Raw genomic sequence first — 18,004 nt, forward strand, 5'->3', positions numbered from 1 at the left:
ACTGCCCTAAAGGAATAACATCTCTAGACCCTGGGTGAAGAGCTGAGCCTTGTAGATCTGATATCCAGTGCAAGTTGTCTGCCTCAGCAGGGGATTTGAGCCAAGTCCTTTTCCTCCAGGGCAAGCCAAGGGGACAGACTGGGCTTGCTCCCTAGGTCCACGTTGTCCTCTTAGACTGAAGAAAGCTGTCCCTGGACCACAGCACGCAGTGCCGTAGTGGGAGGTGGCAGATCTGCCAAAGGCAGGGAAGAATGGGGAGCCTGTTACTGTGGAGGCCTGGGAACATGGCCTCAGGGGGAGGCCCAGGTCACCAGAGCTGGCATGGAAATACATGGGCAAAAGGTCCAGGTCCGTGGTGGGAGAGCAGGACTGAGCCAGCACCCCACAGTGCAGAGCAAATGGTGCTCCCACCCCATTTCCTGGGGTATCACACAGGTGCAGCTGACCTCAAGTGCCTGTCCACCTGTGCACGCATGCCGGAGGAAGCCTGAATTCTTGGGCCTCCAGCAGACAAGACTAAACACAGCAGCAACTTCTGTTCATTCAAGGCCAGGGCTTCTCCTTCAGGGAAGTCCTTTGTTGAAATCTAAGTTCTTCTTTGGGCCAGAGTCTGAACAGGGGATTTGCTGAAACAGAAGATGCCAGGAAGAAATGTAGATGCTGTGGGGACCTGGATTTCTATTGGTGGTTGGGAGAATAAGATCATCTCCAGAGTCACAATGGTCAGTGCCATTTGTTGTGTGCCTCGAAGGCATTGGTAGTTGCTGATCTGTTTATCTGCTCATTAAATGCTGTAGGAATGTGTGTGTTTGTGTGTGTTTGTGTGTGTGTGTGTGTGTGTGTGTATGTGTGTGTGTGTGTATGTGTGTGTTTATGTATGTGTGTGTTTGTGTATGTGTGTGTTTGTGTGTGTTTGTTTGTGTTTGTGTGTTTGTGTGTGTTGTGTTTGTGTGTGTGTGTGTTTGTGTATGTGTGTGTTTGTGTGTGTGTGTTTGTGTATGTGTGTGTTTGTGTGTGTGTGTTTGTGTGTGTGTTTGTGTATGTCTGTGTGTGTTGTGTTTGTGTTGTGTGTGTGTGTGTGTGTGTGTGTGTGTGTGTGTGTGTGCATGTGGAGGCCAGAGGTCAACCTCGGCTATTTCTCAGGTGCCATCAACCTTATTTATTGAGATTTAGTGCCTCTGGGGCCTGCAGCTTGCCGATTAACAAGATTCGCTGGCCAAGTCTCGGAGATCCTCCTGTGTCCACCTCCATGGTTCTGGGGTTAGAGGGACCTTCTACTGCACTAGCCATTTGAGTGTGGGCTCATGGGACCATACGGACTGATGGCAAAGGACTATCGTATGGACCAAGTGATACTCCAGCCTCCATCCAAAGAAATTATTTGAGTCATGAATAGTTTTATGAATTTTATAGAAACTGAAGCTCAGAGGTTGAGGATCATGCCTCCTCAGAGCTGGGAAATTCAGAAATGAGATTTGGGTATGTTCCGTCGTCCAGCCACTCCTTCCTAATCACCTCATCCATCCAACCCTCATCCCTCTTCTCCTCATCCCTCATCCCATCTCCTCATCCATCCGTTTTATTCGTCTGTTTAACTAAGTTGAATTAATAGCTTTCATGTATCAGCTATGTGGTAGTCACCAAAGGTACAGCAGGGACAAAAGCTGTGGAGGGCTCAGAGGAGCTTAGCCACATGGCCTACATGTTGACCTGACCACCGTCTTTTGCACTGTGCTCAGAGAGCCTTGAGGGGAGCAGAGTGTGAGTATGTTCTCAAGGTCTGAAAGTTGTGGGAGAATGTTTTCTTCCTTGACCAGATGCTACATTGTGTTTTAGTTATTATCTGAAAGTTCTGTCTAGGCTGGGCACCACAGAGCCTGCTACTGGCATCAGAATTGTTGCTGTTGTTCCAGTGTGCTTCTGGTCACGTTGGTATACTGTGTGGTCTCTTAAAATGACAGCCTTTAACATCTGGAAGCTCCAGTCTTAAACTGGAGTCTGAATGGGAGCCCAAAGGACCAGAGATGACTCAGAAAGGCTGCTGAGGTACCATAAGGGATGTGATACAGCATCCACTCAGAAAGGCTGCTGGGGTACCATAAGGGATGTGATACAGCATCCACTCAGAAAGGCTGCTGGGGTACCATAGGGATGTGATACAGCATCCCTCATTTCAACTGGACTGACTGGGCTAGGTGGGGCTGAACAGACTCTGAAGCCTGAAGCCTCCTGTCCTCTGGTTTCACATGGGCTGAGGTCAGAGACTCAGACAGATGACCTTGAATCTGGGGCAAGGTGAGCTTTGCATATGGCCCCTCTGACCTCCAAAAGTCTTTACACCTTTCTGGGTGGGAAGGGACACTGTGTATTAATGCTGACGTTAGGGAGGAACCACAAGCTTCCTGGAACACTGTGGCATCTCAGAGAACACTGTCCCCTCCCCCCAACCCCCAAGCGTTCCAAAATCCTAGCTTCTTTCAGGACCCATCTATTTGGTAACATGGTCATAGTGCCAACCTCACTGTAGGGATCCACAGCCATGACTAACTCCAACTATCAAGAATGACTAACCCTAACTAACCAGAGTGTGTCTAGGGCTGACACGGTTCCTGGACCTTTAGCTGGGGCTGGGTATACAGACCCCACTTTGGATGGGAGACTTTGCCAGTCCAGGAGGCAGGAAGCTCAGAACTTGCTGTTTTTCTTCCTTATCCAATTTTCTTATCCATTTTTCTTATCACTTATGGAGTGATGTGGCTTGTGGTCAGCCCCCTCTCTGTGTATCTGCACACACTGGTCCGCCACGCTCAGCTGATATAGGGCCTCTTGTGCGTCCACCACTGGGGGTCTGCCAAGGTCTACTGCAAAGATCCCCAGAAAGAAAGCTTTGGCTGTAAGGCCGTGTTTCATGTTGCAGCTGTCAGTTCTGTCTTTAAAGCAGTCACACTCTGAAAATAAGCCTGTGTGGCTAAGCTCTAGTGAAGCGAGCTACAGAATCAGCCAGGGCCAGGGTTGGCTTATGGTCCATAGGCTAACCCCTGGCCTAGATGGAATCAGCCCCAAGAAGCCCATGACTAGGCCCCATGGTACATCTTGTGCCTGCATGAGCTGGGATCCCTAGCCACAGAGGACCACCTCCCTTCCCTTCCCTCCCCCCCTCTTTTCTTCCCTCCTCTCCCTTTTCCTCTCTTCCCTCTTTTCTATTTTTTTCCCTCTATCCAGGAGCTTATGTGATCCAGGCTGCCTTCAACCTGTTATGTAGCCAAGGATGACCCTGAATCTTCCTGCCCCTCTATTCCCAGCTTGCAGCCAGCAAACCCTGTTTCTTTCAGTGCTGGAGATCAAAGAAGAGGTTTCTCTTCTGCTAGGCAGGCAGTCTACCAACTCAGCTACACCCCACCCCACCCCACTCCCACCACCACTCCCACCCATCTTGAAGGCTCTCTTCTCTTTCCTGCCTTCTAGCCTCTGCATATGGACTCTCCTTCACCTGGAACACCCACTTTTGAGTTTGACCCTGACTTCTCTGGTCAAATGTCCTGCTGTGACCTTCCTCCTCTTAATCCCCACCAATGCAGAAGAACATCCTCCCCTTTCCTGAGACTGTTAACTTTGTGCTGACTTACTGGTGGCCCTATTATTCTACCTCTAATGAGCTACTCCTGACTTTATGTCAAGGGCAGGAGTCAAAGGAACTTGCCTTATCTACTGCCTCCTCTACTCGCAGCTTCATGCCCACCAGAAACACCTTAGAGGAAATCCTAGTGACCTCTCCCTCCTCCCAGTGTTGCTGAGGGGGCTTTGTGGGGCCCAGCTGGGCCCAGGATCACCTGTTTGACACTGTGGGTAAATCCAGCTCTGGTTTTGTAACCTGAGCTGGCGCCAGCTCCTACTCCCTGAGCTCAAATGTCCCTGTTTGTTTTGACATCCCTTGTGGGGGGCTGGATGATCTAGATTTCAAAGTAACATTTTTTTTTCTTAGTAGCTACTGAAGGTCAGACTCCTGCCAGCTCCTGGCCTCCTGTGTTAGTATTTTCAGTTAATTAAGAAAACAACCCTGGTCCCTGACAGACAGTGGGGCAGATAGAAAAGGAGGCGCCCATGCCCATATCCAGTGCAGAAGATGGCCAACAGCTGCAGGAGGGTGGGCAAGCTGAAGGAAGGCATGTGTGCGGCTGAGGGCACCTCAGATGCCCTCTCGGTGGGAGAAGGTTCCAGGAATTCATAGAGTTGGTAGGAAGCTCCAAGCTGAGTCCAGAGCTCAGCTTCTGCCCTTTCTGCCACATCCCGGATGCTTCTGGACCTGGTGCAGGTGGCAAGAGGCCACTTGGAAAACAACAAAGAGAGACAAAAACTGTCTTAAGAGTACGGGTTTATCCCCAAGCCTGGTTATCCTCCCTGCTGCTAGAGGACAGCGGCAAATGTTGACTTGGGGGTGACTTTGGTGTCCCAGATAACTGAGTGTCCTTGTGGAAAGGGAGCCCCGCTTGGCCATGAAGCTCTCCCACCAGAGCTGTGGTTCAGGTTCATTACTGTGGTGTGAGGGACAAAGCTCTGTCTTGGGGGCCCTTTCTTAGCTGAGCTGGGCAGTCATGGCATACCTCCTGCCCTTTCTTAGCTGACCTGGGCAGTCATGGCACACCCCCTGCCCTTTCTTAGCTGAGCTGGGCAGTTATGACATGCCTGCTCTACTCGGTGCTGGGTAAGGCATGTGGGTTCATAGCTTCAGAAGGAAGTTTGAGCAGAGGATCAGAAGTTACGGCTGGTTCCTAGCATGCCAGAGGCTGTCTTCTGAAGAGAGGCAGCATAGTTGGCCCTTCGCTGGGCTTGTGATATATGAGGAAAACCTTTACTAGTAAATCTTGGCTAAGAGTTCGGGACATTTAAACATTTGTTTTAGGGACAGTGCTACTCTGCAGCCCAGGCTAGCCTGCGGAGTAAAGGGGTGTCTACATAACCAAGATGTCCTTTTCCGACCAGCCTCTGCCTCCCCAGTGCTGGACTCACAGGTAGAGCCCTCCAAGTAAAGTTGAAGTCGCAGGCATTCTACCCATTAAGCTATATCTCGAGTCCATACTCTGGAGCCAGGCTGGCCTGGAACTCACGGTGTAGCCCAGGCTGACCTTAAATTCATGGTCACTCTCCAACCCCAGCTCCCAAGTGCTGCATGTCAGGCATGAGCTGCCACCCTGGCTTTAATTTTTCTGTTTGAACTGCATGTCTGTAATTGTTTCCATTGTGGGCACCATCTCTAGTAGGAGCTGAAAGGAAACCAAGAACCATCCAGAGCGTGTCCATTACTGCCGCCACTCAGGAAAGTTCAACGCTGCGGTACAAGGGCTTGTGCCCAGCTCTGAGGCTGAGGGTCCCAGGGAGGACAAGTGACCTGCCTCTGGAGCTCCAGTCTCCTGGTTTGTGCTATGGACTTCCTGATGCTAGACATCCTTTTTCTTAGCAGTGCTGGTCAGAGAGCCATCTCAGAGAAAGGAAATCTGAATCCTCACCTAAGGCGAGACCAGGATTCCGAGAGGGGAGGCGTGGCTATGAGGAGTAAAAGGCATGACCTGTTTCCAGAGTCCACTGTTTGGGACTGGGTTTGCTGAGTGACACAGGTTGGTTCTCACAGTGCACACAGTAGCACTCACACCTCTGCTTTCTCTGGATGGGGAATCTGTCTTACCCCCCCCCCCCCCGCTGTGACAAACACCATGACCAAGGCAACATATTAAAAAAAAAGCATTTAAGGTGGCCGTCCATTATGTGGGGAAGCATAGCAACAGGTGAGCAAGCATGGAGCTGGAGAAGTTTCCTGAGAGCTTATCCAGAAGCTCCCAAGAAAGAGAAGGGGGGGGGGAGGGGAAGAGGGAGCTCAAAGCCTACCTCCCAGTGATACACAAGTCCTCCAACAAGGCTACACACACCTCCTAAGTTTTCTAAACACTTCTACCAGCTGGGGTCAAACATACAAGGGCTGTTTTCATTCAAAGCACCGCAGAGGCTGTGGAAATGCTCCTGGGCTCGGGAGCCAGCGGCAGGGCCTCTAGGGTTCCCACACAGGGGCTTCTGTTGAGCATGTCTCTTTCCACGTGTATTTGAGATGTTCTCCCCCTTACCGTCTTTACCTGAACGGAAAACCTTTTAATGAGAAATCTAGGAGCTCCCAGACCTAGGCTCGGAGTCCCGGAAGAGAGATCCTCAGCTGACTCTTCCGCTGCTGTACTTGCTGCTACCGCGCCTGGCATGTGCCAAACTGTCAGTAGATGCTGACTGGATGGCAGAATATGAATGAGTTGAACACATGGCATGGTGTGGTTCTGTTTTCACCTCCCAGGATGCCCAGGCCTGGTGCATGCTGGGAGGGTGCACACCAATCAAGTCTGAAATGGGTGGGGTCAGCAGAATACTGGGGTAGGGGTGAGATTGGATGGGGTGGGGCGGGGCGGGATGGGGCGGGGCGGGGCGGGGTGGGATGGGGCGGGATGGGGCGGGACGTCTCCTCCAAAGATTTTATGTGCTCCAGCTCTTTTAGAAAACAACTTTCTCAGACGATATCCAATGCAACAGGTTGTGTGCATACACTTCTTTTTTTCAGGGTGAAACAAGGGCTACAGTATATGAACCTATGTAGTGTGCGATCCTGCAGCTGTACAGAGTGGTGGGTGACCTGTGATTGTGTGTGGGGGGGTGGGTGGGGCCAATGGTACAGGGTCACAGTTTGTGCCGGGAAGGCTGCCTGTGTGGGCTGAGAGATACAATACCTTGTTTGATATTCGATGAGGACTTATCATCTTTGAAGCTTTTAATACTTAACTAAGAGGAGATCGGGCAATAGGAACTTTGGGGACTGCCGATGGGATATGACAAGATCAAGAGTTGTGTGAGTCAGTAGAGACTTGTCCTGCAGAGAGTTTGGTTATCCCTTGGCACACTGAGGTGCACTTCCTGAGGATCTGGTACATGTGAGTCTACCCCCATTCTAGTTCTTGAGGAAAAAGAGTGGGGATTGGTAGCCACCCCACTTCTTTCTGAGATGGCCTGTTGATGAGAGGGATGTCATTATTCAGTGGCTCTTACTGCTTTCCAGAAGCATCCTGGTGCTGCTCTTCTCCAGTATCTCACACCTCCTCCTTCCCAGGCTGAGTTACAGGCATGTGCGCCCATGCTAGCTTACACTGCATTCCAGGAGCATTCAGAAACATCACCGCCCCTCCTGCCTGCTTTCCAGGAGAGTGCATGTGGTGGGTTCCCCCTGCTTCCTCACCTGGTCCAGCTGGATGCCAGGAGACCAATTCGGGGTTTTCTCCATTTTGTCTGTAGTGATTCCCATTGGTCACATCTCTTCCTAGTTCATCCAGGAAAAGGGATGGATCTTGGGGAAGTTGCTGAGATTTGAACTTTCTGAGAAGCTAGAGACATTAAAAGCCCCTGGTGGGAGGGGTATCTTTCGTGACTTGGTAATTTGAGGCTCCTTTGCCATTGGATTCTCAACCCTCTCCAGCTAGCAGGGGCAGGGGCTCCAGGGATGACGGAAGAGGCTGCTTCCGAAGGAGACCCTCCATGTGCTGAGAGGCCTATGATCTTCCTTTCTCTGAGTGGGAACACAGTGATGTTGGAGGGGAACAGACCTGCCTCTGTAGCCCTCTGGCTCGGGCAGCCCTGCTGAGCTGGAGGGAGAGTAGGCCGCCTGGGAATAGCCGGGAAGCATGTCCAGACCTTAGGTCTACATCCTCCAAGGCCAGGATGTGGCGTGGGACCCAGGCAGGCAGATTTTCCCACCGCTCAGCTAGAGAGTTCCTAAATACTCCAGGCCCAGACCGCATCTCTCAGCAGGAGGACTAGAGAGACTAGCTGCCTGTGTCAAACCATATATCAGGACCAGGACAGCTCTGTAGTCACATGCCTCTGATAGTTTTTTCTTTCACCTGGAGAGCTACCAGGGGTCCAGCAGCCCCTTGCCTTGATGTAGGGGGGGAGTGAGGAGAGGCAGGGATTAACCCTTTCGGGCCCTGCCTAAGTCAGCCTAACACCAGCCCTCTCTAATAAGCTGTCATCAGCTCACCACATACCAGGGATTTGAGGAAGCACACCCACACATAACATATAACATAGCTGCTTCATTTAGGGAGGGGTGGAGGTATCAAATGACTTAACTGGGGGCATGGGTATCACTTGTCTAAGCTTGGACAGTTGCTAACTTAAGTTTCATATATATGTCTGTATTTCAAGGGCCTGTCATGTGCTAGACAGTGGTTCTACTCACTTTGGACAGACAGTTATACGGAGAGTGACACACGCCTGGGATGTCCTTGGCATCCAAGAATAGGCTGTATCAGGTTGGATTCCTGGGTTTTTTGAGGGTGGACTTGCTGATGAAGAGAGATGATAAATGCATAAACTGTATGGCTTTCCAAGTATGTGGAAAATGGAGAGAGGTGAGAGGTTGACAGGGGAAAGGGAACTCTGAGGAGCCTCTCCGAGTTGGCCTTAGAGATAAGGCTTGCGGTGGGTAATCATGGCTGTCGATGTGACTGCCCTGAGAGGTGCCTAGAAGATTGGCGGGTAGGGCATACCTCTGGGCATGCCCGTGAGGGTCTTTCTGAAGTGATTAACTAAGGTGGCTAGTCTCACCCAGACTTTGGGATCCCACCTGGGATAAAAGGTGATCCTCTCCGTTTCCTGGCTGGAATGCTGAGAGCTGTTCTGTTTTGACACGCTTTCCCCACAGACACTATGAGTCCTTCCTTAAGCGGCCTCTCTTGGAGATTTGTCATGGGCTGAACATCTCTTATGTGCACATGCAATGCACGCATGCATAATCTTAGTGTTCACCAGGTGCCGTGTACTTCCCTGGTGGCTACATGTAACTCACTCATCCTCACAGTTACCTGTTGAGGCAGATTATATTATTGTCCTAGTTTTCAAATTGGGGAAACTAAGGGCATTTGTCACTATAATCATGTGTGACAAATTAGTCAGCGTAAGCAACTCAAGGAAGGAAAGGCTTGCCTTGGTTCCGAGTTTCAAAAGAACTTTCAGTCCAACATCGCAGGGACGACAGACCACTGACAACTAGAAGGTTACAAAGCTGTTTCTTCACACGGGACAGGATACAGAGTAAGGCTGTCACTCTTCAAAAATCTTTCCCACCAGCATGGTCCACCCAGCAAAGGCCCTGCAACTTTTCAAAATACACCACAGGTTTGGAATCAAGTGTTCAAAAAGGTGTGCCTGTGGGAGTGGCCTCCAGACTCAGATCAGAGCATGGAGGCATGGGGAGGGAAGCTGGCTGGCCAAGGATTGTTGTCACAGACAAGAAGTGACACTGGGACCAGAATGCAGGTCCTCTATGAGATCCTTCCTAAGCCACTGGCAGAGTAAGTAGGTAGGCGGCTTCTGAGACCCAACCTGGGCAGGAACATTACTGCCTTCGGGTGGCTATGTGATGCAAGAAGCCATACAGATGCTCACTGATGCATGACTGACACTCACTGACATTCACCAATGGGTTGAAAAAGCTCAGATCCCTGGGCTTTGGGAGGTGGACCTGAGATCTGGTGCTGAGGAAGCTGAGGGTTCCTGGTTATCTAGGATCTCTGCACTCCTATGCTGAAGTTCCCAGCTTCTCCTCGGAGAGTCTAGGGATAGAGATGGCAGGCTGGCAGCCCCAACCAAAAGCTTCTTTACCTTTCACTGCCTTGCCATTGGCAGAACAATGTGTGTGTGTGTGTGTGTGTGTGTGTGTGTGTCCTTTCTGTAACCCATGTACTTTCCCTGAAACTTTCCAAGGCACTGTGGTATTTCTAATGGTGCTACCCTGAATTTTGGTCACTCTCTGTTTTTTTTTTTTTTTTTTATTTCCTAACACCTTTTGCCCTAATCCTCATCCCCTAAGCTACATCCTGATCTTCCCTCAACTACCCTCAGATGAACTCCCAGTTTAGATGTAGAAGAAGAGACAATAAAAGAGGTGATATTCTTGGTTTTTCTGGGGCAAATATATTGGGGAATATTTTCTTCGTAGAACCCATCAAATCTGGCATGTGTTCTGACTGCTGAATTCCCACTCATGCCTGATGGGTTCCTTACCAGCTCTGTCCTGTCCTGCCTGCATTTCACCAAAGAAGAAGAGCTACCTTCCCAAAAGCTTACAGTGACTTTCAAGGTAGAGCCAAGTAAGAATATAAACATCTAGATTCTCCACCCCCATCACATTGCTGAGGGCCAGGTTGATTCCTCAGATGAGTCTTAGGCACAGGTTCTGTAGCTGGCTTCTGAGGATCTACAGTGGTGCCCAAAAGAATATATTAGAAACCCTCAGGAGGGCTCACCGTGTGCGTTGCTGGTGGACTCTGAATTCCCTTCCATCCCAGGAAGGAGAGCACAGCATCTTTCTTTGTCCTTTCAGTTGGATAAATGATTTTCTCTACCTGGCTGACTGTACTAGACAGAAGCGATAACATCCTGCTTCATAGCTTTAGCTTTTATTACACCGTTAGCATCATGCTATTGATGTTTAAACATTAATTCTAAATAAAATGGAGAAAACTCCAGGACCAAACAGGCACGCCATGTGCATCTGTGTGAGCATGGTATCTTCCTTCCTTCCTTCCTTCCTTCCTTCCTTCCTTCCTTCCTTCCTCCCTCCCTCCCTTCCTTCCTTCCTTCCTTTTAAAACACATGTCTCAGTGGAAGGGACATTTTGAGGTGGAGGCCAATGGAAGGGAAGGAAGCCAAGTGGGTGAGAGGTGACTAAGATGACCAGAAGTGGCAGGAGGCAAGCCGATGTCACAGGCTCTGTTTCAGACTTCCTGCTTCTCCTTGTTAAGATGCAGATTTGGAATCGACTCTTTCAGAAAGCCCTTCCTGGTGTCCTCTTCATGAGCAGCCTCCATCTGGAAAGTTCCAACCAGGTGGCCATAGTACTGGCTGTTTCTCCCTGCTCCTGTGGTATGGCTGTCTTTCTCCTGTCACTGTGAGCCCCCTCACTTGTGCCATCGCTAGGCTCATGTATGTTCTTCCACAAGGTCCTTAGGAAAGTAGCATCTTTGTCTTTGTCTCAAGTGTTGGACACATACTGGCCCTCTGCTGAATGTGCCTGAAGCTACATGTCAGACACAGGGTCCAGGCAAGGACAGAAGGTGGCATTTCTTGGCACAGAACCGATCCCTGAAGTCTGCAGCAGGGAAACATTGTTAAGACATGATGCTTGTTGCGTGTGTCTCATAGCGTGATGTTCTTCACATGTTTGGTGCATGCCAGACTGAGGGCAGGAAGACTTAGCTGCATCTCACCATGGCTAAGTTCAATCCATGGAACCCATGTGAACACAGAAGAAATACTTGTCATGGTGGCCATGTGTTCGTACTCCCAACTCTAGGGGAAGGAAGATAGGTGGATTTCTGCAGTTTCTGGCCAGCCAACCTAGCCTATTCAGCAAGCTCTGAGTCACTGAGAGACTCTGCCCCCCCAATACGAGTAACTGGAAAATGGTTGCCAAAGTTGACTTCAGGCCTATACACATGCACACACACAGAGAGAGAAACAAAACACATACACATGTATAGACATGTATGTGCATGCATACACAGAAGACTTGGAGAGCATGAAAAAGGAGCCCCTTCCTACTAGGAGTGTGTGAGTCCCATGACCCGGTGTTTGCTCCCAGAGGGCACTGGCTCTCTGTCTTTATATCAGAATCCTTACTGTGCATCTCTGGTCTGGGCAACTATGGATGGATGAAGGCTTAAATGGGAAAAGGCAGGGATAGCCATTAAGATAAATGATGAGAGAGAAGCATAGATGTTGGCAAAGATGGCAGAGGAGTTATTGTGGTTGGGTGATGGGAGGGAAACTGCTGGTTCCTGTCCTGATTTGGGAAGTCACACCAGGTGGTCATAGTAACACTGAGTCAGGATGTCTGCTGAGAGAGGAGGGATCATGGGAGCCATGGTGGGAAATCCTATGCAGACAGAGGTCTAGAGGGAGGGTTTCTTCCTTTTATTTCACTTCTTTCCCTCCAGAACGTAGAACTGAAGACATTTCTCAGATTCCTTGAGTCCCCAGGGCAGGGCTACGGGGGGGGGGGGCAGTTTAAACAAATGACTCTGGACACAGGCATGTGGAGAGTGGCCTAGGGAGCCGGGAAGCAGGGAAAGTTGGGCAAAAGGAGGCTCTATTTTGAATGGCTGAATATCAGCCTCTCTGCCAGACTGATGTCATAGATTCCTGTGACCCTTTTTACAGGAGTTCTGGCCTATTCTGGCTCACATGAGCTCGTATCCTTAGGACATGATGCCTTCTTAGCTGGGCTGTTCTGTGTCACTTGTTCACACTCAACACCTTTTTCAGTCTTCATTCTGTAAAAAATAAAGTCAGTGTAGGCATATTCATATTCATTCATGGTGTCAGTGTAGGCATATTCATATTCATTCATGTCTTTGAAGGTGCACGGGTGTGAGTTCATGCATGTGGAGGTCAGAGGACATCCTTGACTGTTGTCCCTCAAGCATTATGCACTATCATTTTGGGGGCAGGGTCTCTTAGAGGCTTTGAACTCACCACGTAGGTTAGGGGTAGCTGGCCCCACTCCCAGGGGTTTACCTGTCTTCACCTTTCCAATACTGAGATTCCAAGTGCGAGTCCCCATGCCTGGCTTTTTTATGTGGATTCTTAGGCTCACACTGAGAACTTCTGCCTGTAAGATGAATGCTTCAACACCCCAGCCATCTCCCTAGCACTCCTCCAGCCTTCTTAAAGAGGCCATCTTCAAATGCAAACACCTAGAGTGTACCAGGTGTCCTACTATGGGCCAGGCAGCTACTTCTGTGCCCCAGATACCTTTCTTTAAGTCACAAGAACACATTAGGTCTTTGTCATGAGGATCTCTAGCTCATGTGTGATGGAGCACAGCCCAAGACAGGATGAGGAAGCCAACCAAAAACAAAAAACAAAACAAAAAAAAAAGAAAGTCTCAAGTTGTTTGGTGGTGACAAAGCCTTACCCTCTCCGCTTAGAGCTGGGAATCTAGAGTCAGGAGCAGGTGGCTGCACCAGAGCCCTTTGGGAGCTTCTGGCATGCAGTAGATCTGGCTCTAGGCTGGCTGAAAATCTTCTCCCACCCACCTTGGATCTGAAGGAGGCTCAGTTGTTGACTCATTCCTGTTCTCCTGTTTCTGAGCTCGCAGAAAATGGTAGGAGGTACAGGTTTCCTGAGCAACTGTCTCCCTTATTGAACACATGAATGCCCCCAATCCTGTGGAGCAGAAGGACCTCCATGCTTTCTTGCTTCCAAAAGAGGCAGTACTGGTGGTGCCTTTGGCACACTGTGGAACTTGTGCACAGTCTGATTTCTTTCTTTGAGCCAAGTAGGCATCTTTGGGGATGGGACCAGGCTCAAGTGGAGTTGAGAAAGAAAGCCTGACCAGTTATTCTTTCTTGCCTCCAGGCCCAGTCATCAGGGAAGAGGCGAGGCATCTGACCCATGACTCTAGGAGGAGCTGTGAGTTGGCCTTGTCAGGTCCCTTCCCTCTTCTCTTGGATCCGCCACTAGCAGGGTGGGTGCATCTGTCCAGGTCTTGGTGAGGAAGTCAGAAGCCTACTCCTGTGGGGAGGTCCACCATTGGCGACCAGGCTTGTGACTTGGCCTTGCTTATCAGGAAATTCAGAAACCTAAAGCCAAGGATTCACAATTGCTTTCTCAGAATCACGCCAGCTATTCCACCTCCATTTGTCTGCTTCATGCATCCATTTCCCCTTTGGTCCTGAACTGGAACAAGAGGAAGAAATTTTCTTCTGTGGGGGAAAAAAACCCAGCACCACTTACTTTATGGAGCCATTGTTGAATTTAATTAGATGGCTTATTCGAGCCGGCCACTTAGTCAGAGGTCAATAAACATTGCTGCGTGGGATTTATAACCAAGCCCTTTCTGGTCTTACTACAGCCTCCCAGGAGAACTGAACTCCTAGCCTCAAACCTCTCCCACCAGCTCCAGCTTGACAGTTAACATCTTCATGACTACTGAGCTCATCACTAAACTTGAGGCCCTTCTGATAGGAATTCATGAGAGGGCTGAAAGTAAGATGCACATAGATTCCTATGGAGTATTCATGGTGGTCAATAGGTTGGTTCTCTTTCTGCATTCAGCTTCATCAGGTGTCAATGAAAGATCACAGTGACAGTGACCTTGTCTATTCTTATGATTTGAATGGTGATGCCTGAGAGCATCTAAGATGGCTTATAGGAGGAACATGGATAAGTTAAAGATGCTGATTATTATTTGAGGTAGCTAGCTGTGCTGTTCTGAACAAGCTCCTGGGTGACACTGCTGGTCTGAGGGCTTCTTCTGAGACAATCAGACCTAAGACAGGTGAGCTGTGACTTGAAAGGAAGGTCAGAGGAAGCTAATGATTGGCTAGGCTATTTTTAGTGCTAGCCAAGGTACCCCTAGATTGGACTGACCTGGATAACTTCACATGTGCCAGCTTGATAAGGTGGCCAGCCACCTCAGCTTGCTTTAGTTGGTGACATTCTTCATGAGACTTTGCAGTTTTAAATCTTGAACAATCCTGACCACACCAAGATAAGACACTTACTCTACTGGCCTCTACCCAGGCTCCAAGCCCACCTACAGTTTCTTGCTCAGTTGGATTGGAGTAGGATCCAGGTGTTTGCTGTGGACTACACTGTGTAGCTAGGGATGAGACACTAAGAGCTCTATTCACAATCATAGCCACGAAAAGAAGAAGTGAATTGTGGGAAAGGTTGGTATAGGTCCTGCCACAGAATGGCCCAGACAAGCCAAAACCACTCTCGTGTCCAGATCACTCAGAGGGAACTTGAAGAACTGCAGGTGTTTGGCTCCTGACCCTATCCTTGCCCTCCTAGAACTCCGAGGGTATCTAGGTGACTGGGCCACTAGGTGACTCAGGATGCAATGTCATTTGTGATCCAGCAGACAAAGGTGGCAGGAGGAATGGGAGCTTGGGAATCTAGGCTCTCATCCAAGCTGGTAGTCTGTCAGTGTGGGTTTGGCCTGAAGCCAAGAAGAGGTGTGAGAGGAGACCACTGAAGCAGAGAGGAGAGGGGTTGGCTCAGTCTGGGCTGACTGTCAGCCAGACAAGTGAAGACAGTGCCTTGCAGAAACTGTTCCATGCATAGGGCTCAAGAAAGTTGAGGTGAACAGAGCCACAGCCAGCCATGTGAGACTTTGCACACCAGTCCCCTAGATTCTGTGACAATGGAGTCATGTCAACAGTGCTGGGTGGGCTAGGGGGATCCACATAGGTGAATGCAGAATTTAACACTTGTAGGAAGAACTGACTGGGTATCAACACCAGGTAATTTATAAACAGAGAACATGGTGTATGTGTGTGTGTGTGTGTGTGTGTGTGTGTGTGTGTGTGTGTGTGTGTACATGTGTCTGTGTATGCTGCATGTATGTGCATGTGCACATGAATGTGTGTGTGTGTGTGTGTGTGTGTGTGTGTGTGTGTGTGTGTGTGCTGGAGAGATGTATAGGAGTTTTGGACAACTGATCAAAATCTGTTTGTGAACCTTCACTCAGTGGTTTGATTTCTCTGTGCCACTCCCCTCAAACTTAAGACTTGGGTGCTAAGTAAAACTTAAGTTCAAGAGTTTTCTTGAGCTACCTGTAGAGGACTCTCAGGGCAGGTCAGTTGCTAGAGTGATTGCCCAGCCTGCATGAGACCCTGGATTCAACCCACAACATGCCATAAAACTGGGTATAAGAGCATATACTTGTAATCTCAGAACCCGGAGGCAGAGGCAGGACGATCAGAAGTTCAAGGTCATCCTTGGATACACAGAAATTTTGAGGACTGTTTGGGCTATGAGATCCCCACTGAAAAAAATCAGTTTCTTTTTATGAGGAAGAAGTAACATATAGGCTATGCCTGGTGCAGTGTGTGACTGGCATCTTGAAGCACTTCTGTGGTCTTGAACCTCAGGCCTTCTAGGCCATTCTCAGAGAGAACTGGGGAGGCAGAGTTAGTTTAGAAAAAAGTCCACAAGTGTTCTTAGGCTGTATTGGAGTGAAAATCTATGGAGGTGAGGGTCAGGGAAAGGAGTGTTGCCTAGGGATCATTGGATTTGCCTGTGATAAAAAGTTGGAAGGGTTCTTTCAGAGAGAGGCAGAAAAGAAGACATCCAATCTCTGAAACTTGGCTGCACCCCAGCATACTCTCCAGGGCCTGCACCAGGCACTATATAGTTCCTCCTAAACTATGGCAAGGTTGTCTCAGCATTTGTGTGCAACCTGCAGCATTTGGAAGGGACGTGAACAAGAGCAGAAGGATGTACCTCTCATCTTTGTACTTGGGAGGCTGAGGCAGGAGAATCACCACCAGTTGAGGACTATTCTAGGCAACTACCTACATAGTGTGCTCTAGAAAAGTTTGGGCTACATATTGAGACCTTGTCTCAAAAACGAGAAACAAAAGGGTTAGGCAGATAATTCAGTAGTTAAGAGCACTGGCTGCTCCTACGGAGGCCTATTTCTTTCTGTCACGTGACCCCTCTTGATAGTGTTTGGCCAAGGTGGATGCTGGAGAGGAAAAGACCTGGGTTGCTTAGGTATGCATGAAGATTAATTTCTGAGGAGTGAATTCCTCTCATTTCTTTGTATACCTGGCCATTCCAGTTAATTCTTGTAGAGAATGCTTTCCCAGGACACAACAGGGTGCCAGGGGCCATTCTCTTAGGACCTGAATCTAGATAGAGCAAAACTCATGGTTCTACAAAATAGAAACACATACAAAATAACTCAAATTTCCTATGAACTGAGATTTCATGAGGTTTTTGGGTGTGGGGAGCGAGTGTGTATTTGAGTGACCAGAAAGGCCACCGTTTTTGGAAAGGAGGGATAGAGGAAGAAAAGGTAGATGGGGAGAGGAACAGGTGGAGGCAGATCCTGGGGATAAAGGAAGGGTTAACACAGAGACCCACAGTAGATGGAGCAGCACAGTTCTTGACTTTATTTCAAAGCTCAGCTAATCTTGTGCTTTTATTACTTATCCAATCCTAGAATGATGGAGGACATGGAGTCTTTGCACAGGCTTAATGTATCGCTACTTTAATAGCACATCTTATCACGGACAACGTCAGGACTCTACTGAATACAGCAACTCATTAGCTCTTATCAAGTTCCTGCCTCCGGGGTAGGGGAGATTCACTGCGGCTTGCCATGCCTTCTGGTCCCCAGAGGAGTAAGTGGGTCACCGTGATAGGAAGCATGGTGGCTTGGTGTGGAGGAGGGAGGCCGGAGAGGAAGGAGAGAGATCAGAGGGATGGGGGCCAGTTCTTGAGCAGTGGGATCAAGGCCGTTGAGGCAGGAAGCCACCCAGATTAAAGCAATGTATCTGTCTCTAGTCCTGCCCATCCAGGGACGGTGGGTAACAGATTTGGAAACATACAGGGAGTGGCTAGCCCGGGCTGCACTTCCTTGGAAATCCTGCCCAAGCTGGCCACTGAAGAGACGGGAAGGGCCAGCTTCGTGGTTTGCAGGACTCAGGGTAAGAAGAAAATGTAGGGCTTCCTATTTAAAGCATATTAAAGGTTGCAGGACAGTGGCAGGGGGATGTAGATCGAACGTGTGCCCAGCTGGCACCCCGAGGACATCCCTTAAGGAGCAGATCACTAGGACCTCTCTTGGGTGTCATGTGGTGAGATGGTGCGGCCGGATGGCTGCCTACAGCCGGGGCTCTGAGCCAGGCTGCTCTCTGGAAAAGCCAGGCTCTATTCTGAGAGCTGGGATGGGAGACCAGTAAAGATTCTGGACTGACATGCATACCTTAGGTAAAGCCACGGCTGTGTGGATGCCTTCTTGTTTACACCGTCGCTGTTGTTCAGACCCTCTGATCTCTGCGAGGCAGAAAGTTTGCTTCTGAGTTCTGGAACTAGTGAAATGGAGGTTTGCATGCTTTATGTACTCTACTTGGGCAAGCTACTTTGAGCTTTCATTTTCTTGTATATAAAAAGAAGTGTGGCC

The 18,004-nt window shown here is 49.3% G+C and overlaps 1 protein-coding gene across 1 annotated transcript in view; it reads left to right on the plus strand.

Moving 5' to 3' along the window:
- DAAM2 (dishevelled associated activator of morphogenesis 2) overlaps positions 1 to 18,004 on the plus strand; it is a 106,883-nt gene that overhangs the window by 36,421 nt on the left and 52,458 nt on the right. The window contains exon 2 of the mRNA XM_080916992.1: positions 13,444 to 13,497. The gene's annotated coding sequence lies outside the window, so the exon portion shown is untranslated. The remainder of the gene's footprint in view (positions 1 to 13,443; positions 13,498 to 18,004) is intronic.

This window comes from Micromys minutus (assembly GCF_963924665.1).
Source record: "Micromys minutus genome assembly, chromosome: 5".
Classification (NCBI taxonomy): domain Eukaryota; kingdom Metazoa; phylum Chordata; class Mammalia; order Rodentia; family Muridae; genus Micromys; species Micromys minutus.